Genomic DNA, 11,206 nt, shown 5'->3' with positions numbered 1-11,206 from the left:
ATCCTGACTATGCACATCAGTTTACTGACTCATTTAATATAAATTAGCCAATTAGGTTGGGCCCTACTATTTTACTACTATTATTTTTTGATACTCTGTCAAAGCAAGGATGTTATTAAAAATTTGTGCCATATTCTTGGTTTTCTGTATAATTTTCTTTGTATTATCTTAAGTACTGAGCCTAAGTAGGTCATCCCTTTGTCCTTCAAATAGCAATAGAGATGGACCCCCCCGGGTCTGTCATTTGTTAATTTCCTAGACTCATAAAAAATTATTCAGGATAAGACCTCACAGTAACTCACTGTGTTCTTGTACTCAGGGCAGGGTGATGAAGAGTGAATCAGTCCCTTGCTCTATGAAATCTGTGGTCAAGCACTGACCATAACCTGTGGGAGGATAGAATGTGAGAGAATAATGCACAAGGCAATCTCACCCCTGAGGTGTTGCAGCTGTACCAATCACCAGAGGTTAGGAACAGGCCTGCCCTAATAGGCTACAGCTGTGTCTAATAAGGATGAGTGCTAAAAAAGGATGGGTTGGCTGGGTGAGAAGGGACCTGGAGTTTATGGCTGCGCTGAGAAGGAGGAGTCAGTGCTGTGAGGAGCTTCCCATAAGAAATCACCGAGAAGGTATGGAACTTTTGCAGTAAGATAACAATACCCTGCCCAGAGAACCTGGTTATTGCCATGGCAGTAGATCCTGAGATACCAGATGTCTGCTTTGACATGACCCAGAGAGGAAGAATGCTTTGATTGCTATTGGCAACTCTCTATGTGTGAGATGAATTGTGCCCTTTTGCAATAGCAAATTTGTATCTGTGAAAGCACTGGCCTCTTAAAGTCTACCATGCTATCCTGGGATGTAGGCAGGGATTTGCTGTGGAGTTAGTGCCTGTTGCTGTGAATGGCAGCCCTCAGCTGCACTTCTCCCAGTTTCTGCTTTCACACACTGTCTACAGTCTGCTGCTAAATGCAAGCATGTTCCTTTGTGCCTGAGAGTTAATGGAAGCACACTCAGAAACATACAAAACACATTTAGCCTCATAAAACATAAATACTAATACCATTTGGTGGTGACATGCTGTATTAATGGATAGATCAGTCACATTTCCATGCCATTATCTCAAGTCCTGGCTTGGAACTCACGGGCTAAAGGCAGCTGATGGGATACATTTTGTCTTAAAACCGCCTCAAAAGATCATCTTGTCATCTTTCAAAATGGGCTGTCTCTGAAGTGAGAGGACACCTTTGTCTACCCTGAAATATGCCTTCTGCTTCCTCTTCAGAGCCAGACAGAGCTGTTTGCAACATCTGTATTAGGGCTGGACACTGCAGAGGAAAGAACTCAGCAGCACTTCCACTTTACCTTTGACTCTTCTAAAGAGGGGCAGATGGTTCTTTCTGGACCCTACTGGACCAGCCCCACCAAGGAAATATGGGGTAAATAGAACCTTTTACAGGTTCTGAGTTAGAATGGGCATTGCATTCCCAAGTTGGTTAAAACCAGTGGCACAAGGTAAGGCACTAATTTGTTTAATTGGCTAAAACAGGCCATAGTTTGCCCTTTAGTTAAGTGCATTTGACTGTAAAACTAGACCAACTCAAAGAAGGGATACATCCATAGAGCTATGTGTGCCCTTTGAGCACAGTGCACTTTGGAGTAGTTTTCATCATAGTTCCCAGTTAGTGACTTACTTGTTGAATGTAAATCTCTTTCCCCTAGAAAATGTTTTTGTTCATGTAGGCCTTCAGATAATTCATATTACCACGTCAGTATCTATTCATGTGGCTTGATTCATGGTCTGGTCACAGTCTTTGGTGTCCTTGGCATCTGTCTTACTGATGCTCAGCCCAAGTCTCTTGATCTTGTTTATTTACTGTGTAGAAGCTATATAGCAGTTTTCCATGTATCTGCATTTTAATTTGGGATTGGATCCTAAAATACAACTGATATTTCAATATTCCCATTGGAATAGGGAATGCAGAATTCCTTTACTCTCACTCCTGCAGTGCCTCTGGTTATGTACCTTCATGACAATCCTTCTTCCTACGAGTTTTTCCCACCAGATGGCAGTACAACAACGCTGACAAAAATAGGGAGTGCAGAAAAGCTTGAAGGCTGGCACCTCAGCTGTGGTGAAAATGCATCATTTATGCTAACTGCTTACTTAAACTACCATGTGCCTTGTTTAAACTGACTACATCTGTGTAAGTTCTCCGTACAAGGCCCCAGCTGTGAGATTTTAGTAATGTGTATGTCCTGCTTAAGTTGGTCTTCCAGAAACGAGCATTTTAGCTGCTTGTTTGTAGTAATACTACCTTTATACAACAGACGAGAGTTTTTAACAATTAGGATGATTCCCCAGCGTTCTCTAATTTGTAAAAGCAGTGCATGTAAAACAGCACTTATAGCTCAGGAAAAACTAGAACCTAATCTCTAAGAACAAAGAGAAAATGTAGTAATTAAGAGACCTATATCACTGACTGCAGCAGCTCACTTCTGGCTCTGTGTGCCAAGCCTTTGTGGTACAGACCCAGTTGTCAACTCAGTGCAGTAGGATCTGAGGCACCTTGAAAACAGTCTTGTTCTGATGCTTTGATCTTTTGTGCTTAATTGATGCTGGCAAGTGCTGGAGAATATCTAAGTGCACTGACCTCTTTTTCCCATTTAATTTTCTCATTTTAGTTTGAAACTGGCCCTATATAGGATATAAATAGTGATGTATTTACATATCGTGTTCTGCTCCAGAGGGGATCACCAGGCAATTTTCAACTTCATATACTTGGCATTACTAAAAAAAAGGCTACTTCTGGCACAGATGTTAGGGCTGCTTTGGCTGTCGTTATAAACAGGAATCTGGACTCTGTGAAAAAGTGCCAGGGAGATTTTTTTATGTTTCAAGAAAGGCTTTGTCTTCTTTCTCTTAAAGCTTTTTTTTTTTTTTCAGAAATGGTTCTTGCTGCAAAGCATGCTGTGCAGTACTGCCTACAGCTGCCTTAGAAGGATGAAAGGTTGGGGCAGCCCTGGGAGCATTTGACACTGGGTCTGGGAGTCTAATTATGCCAAGCCTGATGATGAGACTCTTAAATCAACCCTTCTAGCATTTTAATTAATGCAATCATGCATAAGACTGGCAGCAGAATCACTTATGGAGAGCATTTCCATTGAAGGCTGAAAATTAAAGGAAAAAAGATAGTGCTGAGTATGGGTGAACCAACTTTAACTTGCTTGAGCTCTTGGGATTGTAAGGAGGTGGGTTGAGTGAGAAGTGATATTAAAGTGAGAATTAAAGTGAAAGTGTTAAAGTCTAAGAGTAATCTGCAAGAATGAGAGGTTGTCCTGCTTTTACTTCTTTCTTCTAATTTAATGAAATCACACTAAACATTTTTTGTAGTACTTACTTGGCAGATAAGTACTCAAACCCAACGTTCTGTCCTTCTGCATTTTTGTTATATTAAGCTGTGGAAAGGTGGAGTTAAATGCATGAGGTGCATTCCTTGAAAACAAGAAATCCCAACTCTTTTTAGGGTGGAGTACCCTAGGCTGGGTTTATACCCTGCCATGGTGTGTGTATTTGTACTGGTCCTGGCTGGGATGAAGTTATGTACTTGGCTTCATAGCAGCTCACAGGAGCTGTGCTTTGTTGGTAACACTGGTGTTTTGACTGCTGCGGCATGTTGCTTGCACAGTGTCAGGGCTTCCCCCTGTGCATAGTCTAGCAGTGGGGCTTGGGTGGGGACAAAGTTGGGACAGTGACCTGAATTAACCAAAGGGGTATTCCATATTGTATGATGTGCTCAACAGTAAAAGTTCAGGGAAAAGTGGCATTTTTCTTTCCAAGCAACTGCCGCAGGTGGAGATGTACTGTTTCCCAGAAAGTGGCTCAACATCTGCCTGCTTGCCAACAGCAAGGTGTGAATACCTTCCTTTTGTTTTACTTACACAGTGCTTGATTTTCTTATTAAATTGTCAATATCTCTATGTATAAGCTGTTTTCCTTGCTTTGATTTTTTAAAAAATTGTCTCCCAGGAAAGTTGAGTGAGCCAAGGAAGGATGGGTGTTTGGTTGCTGGCTAGGGTCAGCACCCAATGCTATTGCATCCTTCTTAGGATTTTTGTCGAGGATTTGTTGGGAATTGTAATGATGCTGCCTTTTTCCTTCACTTTGCCTAGGCTTTCCCTCTGTCCTTCAGTCTCACATAGGCCTGCATGCAACACAGGATCAGTTGAAGTTGATGAAATAAAAAAAAAGTTCCCTATGGACAGGATGATGCAAAGGTGAATATTCAACCAAAGGGAGAAGGTGTGATGACACTCACTGATGCCTTGCAAAAATTCTGAAGTATGAGGTTTGTATTCTTAAACAGATGATTTTGAAAAACAGCTGACTAAAAAGCATCCAGATCTAGAGGGTTTTTTAAAATACTCTTATTTCTGTAGCAGGCTCCACTGAAAAACTGGGTCTGAGCAATAGGGGGGAAAATGGATTTGAATTCAGATTTACAGCTTATATTGTTAAAAATTCCCACAATAGAATTTGGATTAAAACATGCCAGTGAAATTTGAGTAGGTTACAGAAGTTGGTTTATGGTCTCTGTTACATAAAACTTGATTGAATTTTTGGACCAAGTCAAACCCCAAGCCATTACTAGCTGCTTTGAGAATTTAAGAAGAGGATTCAGATTCTCTTACAGGAAATAAACACTGAGAGCAAAAAAAAACTATGAAAGATTTGAGGTTTTGATTTCTCATCTTGTTTCCAGACATCTAATGTAACTGCTGTGAAGTCATCTCCTGCACTACTTGGATGAGAAACCTGTCTTCGGAAAGAAGACTTTGACATGTCCATTTTTCCACAGGAATCCATAATTGGCCAACCTTATTTAAAAAGAGATTAAAAAATAAGGAAAACTAATAAAGGAAAATAGGTAAAATAGAAGAGCAAAAAGACAGAAGTTGATATTACTGAAAATACTAGGCTTCAAGACCTATTACTAAAGTAGCAGGACCTTGCTCAGCTGCCTACTTGAACATTCCAAGGTTATTGGGGTGTTGACATTGCTAAATTTCTTCTGGGGAATCATGTTTGAACTTCTAGTTTTACAAATTTCACATGGTGCTTCATTCCAACAGATAGAAGAAACTGTCAAACCACAAATAACAAATAATGTTGTTTTAATATTTTTATTTTCACTGTAGTGAGGTTAATAATGTGCTTGCACGTGGCTCTTGCATCATTTTGGCTACTAAAGAATGAAACTGTGTGCCTTGCAATTTTCTGTCCCTTGCTCTTCCCTTTGTTCTCGAACAGGGATTATTTTGAATGTCTTCTGTTCATTGATAGCTGATATTTTAGGATCACACTAGTGAGACTAGAGGTTTTTCCCTTCTTGATAGTCACAGAATCACTTGCTTCCCTCCTTCTTCCCAATATGGAAATCATGACTGGTCTGGGGAAGGTCATGTAGGGCTCTCAAGGCTCAAAGGAGTAAGCAGCACAAAATTTTTCATAGAGTGGATTGGGTTGGATGTGACCTTAAAGATAATCTGGTTTTCTACAGGCAGAGTACTTTACTCTTGACCAGGTTACCCAGAGCCCCCATTCAGTCTGGCCTCCAATACCCCCATGTTGTAACCCTTGTGGTATCAACACAGGTAAGCCCTCTTTGTGGTATCTTGTTCCTTTCTGTCAGCATGGTGCCTTCTGCCTGCCCAAAATATTAGTGGCCTCAAGGAGAACAGAAGAGAGGTTGTAGAAGAACTTTGTATTTCTCAGTCCTTATAACTGCATCCTGTACATAGAACAGATTGTTTTTAATTAAAAGAAATTTGCCTTGATAGCAGGATTTGTGAAGCTAGGTTTCTCTTCAAAACTCAGGCAAATAGTCAGTTGATGTGGATTTTGTAGTTTCAGGATTACGCAGTCTCAGATTGCCTGAGCAAAACACGTTCCAAATCAAAATTGCTTTGTTCTCTCAGGAAGGCAGAGTGAAGTCACTACCTTTGCATGATAAGAAAGCTGCAGTTCTTTGAAAACTGGTTCCAGGCCTGTGGCCCTCTTGATGAATGTGATCAGTCTTGAGTTTGAATAAAAAAACTCAAGCCATCAGTAAATTCTATGTAATTTAATGTTTTGGAATATATTACACGTGGCATCTGTGAAGCAAGACTGGTAATTACTTCCAAGGAGCTATCTGAAGCAGATCTGCCAGTGCCTGTAAATTATAACAGGTATTGCCCAGTCAACTGTGAATAGAGCTTTAGGCAAAATCCATTTTGGCTGTTAGGCCTGAAACCTGATTAATCCACAAAGCTAATCAGGATTTGGTGATGTTAAAACTGTGGGATCAGAAGAGTGTCAGCTCCTCTGGTGGAAGTTCATTGGCTGTAAAACGTCACAAAAATTGTCCACCCTCAGGCAAAACTGAATTCTTAAAATGTGTTACAATTAATGTGGAATGCCATAATAATGAGAGGTTTATACAGGTGTTTTCCCACTTGCCAGGTTAGTTTTAATTGCCATATTGTAGAAGCCAACTTGTATTAAAAGGAAAAAGCAACAAGGCAAATTCAGGAGTGACATAAATAGCATGTAATTTACACACAGCTACAGCAGTGTGCATGCACAGCAGTCTTATGTAGGCCATGTGCTGGGGGGCACAATGGCCAGTCTGTAGGCTGGGGATTGTGCCCATAGCTTCTGCAGCCCAGTCCTGCCTTGTTCAGAGTTTGAAATAATCCAGTCTGCGCCAATACACCTGAGTAGTGCATTTTCACTGGCATTTTTTTCCAATGGCAATTTGTCTTTAGCTCTGAATTCTCTCTTTCTACTTCCTCCTTTCAGCTGAATTTTTGCCACCTGTACAGTGAAGTTCAGGAGCTGAAGGACAGTGCTGGAATCCCTTCATGATGGCTATGGTCTAGCTGCATCTAGAGACCCGTTTCATGGAAGGGACCTCTTTGCTTTATCTCTGCTGACTAGCCTTTGGGATGGAGTCAGTGGAATAGTCTTTTTCCTTTCAAAAAACAGGCCTCCAAGTTTGAGATTTCACTTCAAAGCTTAATTTTCCAGAGTAGTGAAAATAATGCAAATGAAAGGGAAATCTTCCCCTGTGGTATAACTGGCAAACACATCACCACGAACAGGGGCTTATTTATGTTCAGGGTGGTGCAGAGCACTGGCACAGGTTGCTCAGGGAGGTTGTGGAGTCTTCCTGTCTGAAGACGTGCAGAATGCACCTGGAACAGTTGCTGTATAACCTGTTCTAGGTGACCCTGCCTTGGCAGGTTTGAATAGGTGATTGCCAGAGATCCCTTCCAATCCATTCCATGACTGTGATTTCTGCTGTTTAATAGAGGGTCCTATATTCCCAGCTTGGTGGGAGTTGAAACCTTTCCCAGTGTCTTTTAGAAAGATCTCTTGCTTATTTATAAGGTGATTAGCAAACAGTTTTGCTCCTGAATAATTTTAAGGAGGCCGAGAAAAACCTTTATGCTAGCAAATGAATGCTGTCTGCCAAAACAGAAATAACTCCTGTGTGTATGAAAGCCACAAGGAAAAGGCCTCACTACTTTCCTGACAAGTTTAAATATAGGCAAACCAGTAGTTAGTGATGTAATGTCAATGCTCTACCTTGTTTATGAACAGTTATTAGTTCATAACCACATAAAAAAGTCATGCATGGAAACATACAGCATGCCAAATAATGTTGCCAACTATCAAAGCTGTAATAGATAACTTCCTACCCTAAACTGTGTCTCCTTTTGAAAGCACATCATTAAATTTTTATTCAACAATGTTGAAACACGTTTTTATTCAACAGACAGTGAAATTGTTTATAGCCTACTGTCCAGTTTTGTAGTCTCACTTAGAAATGTTGAAAATCATGGTAGCACATCATCAGAACAAAATATTTTTTTGATACTTTTCATAGTTTTTGATGTTTTTATTTTCCCCAGTTTAAATCTTGACATAAGTAGAGTTAGGTCTCAATAGCAGCTTAGTACATCATCTTTCTTGTAGTAAAGCAGTGAAATAGTAGTTCAGTGATTCCCCTGCTAGCTCTGTAGGCTTAATACAACCGCAGGACAAATGATTTTATATCATGTATACAAGAGCTGATCTTAGCTGACCATTTTACTGGAAGCCTTTATTCCTGGTGAGAAGAGATGAAAACAGCAGCTTGAATGGTCAAAATTGAGTCAGCAGAAGTAGAGTGACTTTTAATATTGACATATTTGATCTTGAAATATTTAGAAGCTCCAAAGTATCTTGACAGTTGCTTTCCTGAGCAGGGCCAGATTGAGTACTGAGCAGTACAGCTTGGGTATTATATATATATTCCAAGTGCTGGCAGCAGGGACCTGAGTGGGAAAGAATGGAGGGAGGATTCACTGAGGATCCAGTCCCTGTATTAATTAATGAAGCTCCCCTTTTTCAACCATAAGGGGAAAAGAGCACTGAGTGTGTGCATGTGCAGTGTGTCCTAAAATTTATGGCTGGGAATCTTTCTGTAGCTGACACTGGTATCTATTGGTGACCCCTTGGTTTTATATTTCCTCACCTCAAGTTATTTAGGCAGAAAATTGCCTGTAAAGCAGCAGCTTGCTCCTTGCTCCAGGCACAAGAGGGAATAGAGAAGGAAACAGGTTAATGCTGGGTCAAAACTGATAGCTGGCAAGCCTCTGTAAAAGTCACCTTTCCTATGTACTTCCTCTTTGCCTGTTTTAAATCATTGACTCTTGGGTTCTCACAGGATCTATTAATATCTGGTTATAAGCAATGCCAAGGAAGAATTAGTAAATGTGTTGCTGAGGAAAAATTGGATGAGAAAGCTCACTATGTATCAGCAGGAGAAGTGGTGTCACAGCCAGTTTTTATGAGATCTACTGAGATTTGAGGGTGGACAGGAGAAGGAGGATGAAATTTTAGGAATAGGAGAACACTTTTCACAAGCTCTAAGCAGGTGTTAGTGCCAGAGACATGAGCAGAATGCCAAGAAGCTCAACAAATATGTGCTAGCAACTTGTGCCAAAGATTAAAAAATCATCATAAAGAAAATTATCCTGCTTCCTGAGCAACAAAAGGAGATTTTATCCTCCTCCCCCGACTTCTTACAGAATGGCAGTTATGGGTGGTGTTTCACAAAATAATTAACAGAAAAGCCCTTTATGTTCACATAGTTTGAAAAGCTGAATTATTCCTTGCAGGAAAACCTCATTTGGATTGCCCCCAGCAGGTACTGTTGCATGGAGTTGTTCCTTCCTGAGGTGCAGGACATTGTACTTGCTCTTGTTGAACTTCACGAGTTGTCAACCCATCCTTGATTAACCCACCAGCCTGCCAACCTGCCTTCTCTCCCACCGAGTGGTGTGGCTGATCACACACACCCGCACTGTATCAGGAAAGCAGTGCCCACATCTTACTTTGCAAAATCTTTTTGCTAAATTTACCTCATTTCGTCCAGCCTGTATTAAAATAGTAGTAAATCCAACCCACAGCGAGAAAATCTTGTGATCAGGATGACGGTTAAACAGTAGAGAAAATAAACTTTTTTGGCTGGGGAGGGGAACGGGATTGGGAATTCTGAGATATTGGTATTATCAGAGGTATTTCTTAACTGGTGGAGCAATAAACAAGCCCATATCCTCATTATGCAGAAAAGCACTTAGAAGTTTCTCTTGACTTTGCCCTTAGTTTCAAGGTCTGGCTGCCTGGATTCAAATGTGCACCTGAGCAGGCACCAGAGACCCACCAGGTACCTGCAGGCGTCCCTGGCACAGGAGTGCTGCCAGAGCTGCTGTCCCTGCTGCCAGCAACCCTTCACATCAGCACAGGACACTGAGGCTTCCTGGCTGCCAGGGCTGCAGTGCCAGCTCAGGTTTTTTGCATTTCAGCAAGTTTTGATGAGCACTTCTTTCTGACTTCCATTTAGCCTGGCTCCTACTCTGCTCACATGAGTGAGTTCATTTACTCACACCTGCAGTGGGGAAGGAATGCAGTTTAAAATAGGAGCATTTTGAGTTAGTTGTATGTGTGTATGGTACAAGCAGTACTACACTTACCTAATAGGACAAGGCAATGAAATAGGGCTAAGGTGATCAAATTTTGTCAGGGAAAAGGTAAATGGGAAATATGCCCTTTATAACTTGTCTCATAACAACAATTCCAGGGTTCCTTCTGAAATGTGAGTAAGAGTAAAGCTTATTTTCTCTGTATGCAGAATTTCTGAGCTTCTTATGCAGCAATGCCCAATCAGTATGGAATAATTTCTTTGGATTCAGGGTTTCATTCTTGTTCTTTGTGCTAGTGTGTGTATCATAGGCTTGTGAATGTCTTGGGAAGTGAAAAAGCATAAAGCTTTAGAAAACCTTCAGTTTGATCCCACATTAAATAAACATCTTCCTGCATAATTTGCAATATCAGGACAAGGAACTTTTTTGCATGTGAAAGTGATTGCAGAGAGGTAACTGTGAACCCGTTTGTATTGGTAAGTATCTATAGTATGAAAAAAATGACACATTTGAGTAGTATGGGCTTTTTTAAACTTGCACTTGTAATAATTAGAGCTCTACTAAAGCAGATAGAGAATATTTTGTTTTAACCTTCTGACTAAGAATTGCTCTTTGAAGGAATTGGGCATACCTTTCTGAATATAAATACTTTTCAATCACCTTCTAAATCAATTCTAAGGAGCAGATGCATTAATTTTTGTATGGTTTTGCCTGAATTTCACAATGCTTTCCTGCTTTCCAGACATATCCTTCTTTGCGTGTTGTCCATTTCTTTATTAGGTTTTTGAAGTTCTTGTAACCTTGAGGTAAAGCCATTTTATGCCTAATAAATAGAAATGTCTTGTCTTGAAAAATATAATTACAAAGGAAACAAAAACACCAGGAGAGTGCTGGAGCCCCATTTCCTTCCCTCATTTCCTCTCATGAGTCTCAGTTCCAGTCACAATTCACATGGTCATTTATCATAAAACAAGATGTAGGGATCTCTCCTATCTTTACTAGGAGTATAAAATAATTGCTGGTAAATGATGGGCATTTTATGTTAAAGTCTATCTACAGCAGGTTTTTCCTGTGAACATTTCCTTTATGTGTTTGCATTGTGTTCTTCTGCCAAATCTGTACATGTCAGTAAAAGCTGAAAGGATGAATTAAAATTAATGGTTGCTGGGATTATGTTTTCCACACTGTCAGT

The 11,206-nt window shown here is 40.4% G+C and overlaps 1 long non-coding RNA gene across 2 annotated transcripts; it reads left to right on the top strand.

The window, feature by feature from the left end:
- The first annotated feature begins 550 nt into the window (after nucleotides 1-550).
- LOC135448613 (uncharacterized) lies at nucleotides 551-7,724 on the top strand. 2 transcript variants are annotated; one of them, XR_010440521.1, is made up of 5 exons: nucleotides 551-629; nucleotides 1,286-1,515; nucleotides 2,948-3,252; nucleotides 4,174-4,349; nucleotides 4,764-5,272. It is a non-coding gene; the product is annotated as an uncharacterized LOC135448613 (long non-coding RNA). The 2 variants fall into 2 exon arrangements; XR_010440522.1 differs by lacking the exon at nucleotides 4,764-5,272 and adding an exon at nucleotides 6,845-7,724 and having other exon boundaries at nucleotides 562-629.
- The last annotated feature ends 3,482 nt before the right edge of the window (nucleotides 7,725-11,206 follow it).

Source organism: Zonotrichia leucophrys, chromosome 5, assembly GCF_028769735.1.
Source record: "Zonotrichia leucophrys gambelii isolate GWCS_2022_RI chromosome 5, RI_Zleu_2.0, whole genome shotgun sequence".
Classification (NCBI taxonomy): domain Eukaryota; kingdom Metazoa; phylum Chordata; class Aves; order Passeriformes; family Passerellidae; genus Zonotrichia; species Zonotrichia leucophrys.
Note: the sequence above shows the minus strand (reverse complement) of the source record. Positions and strands in the feature narration are given on the sequence as shown.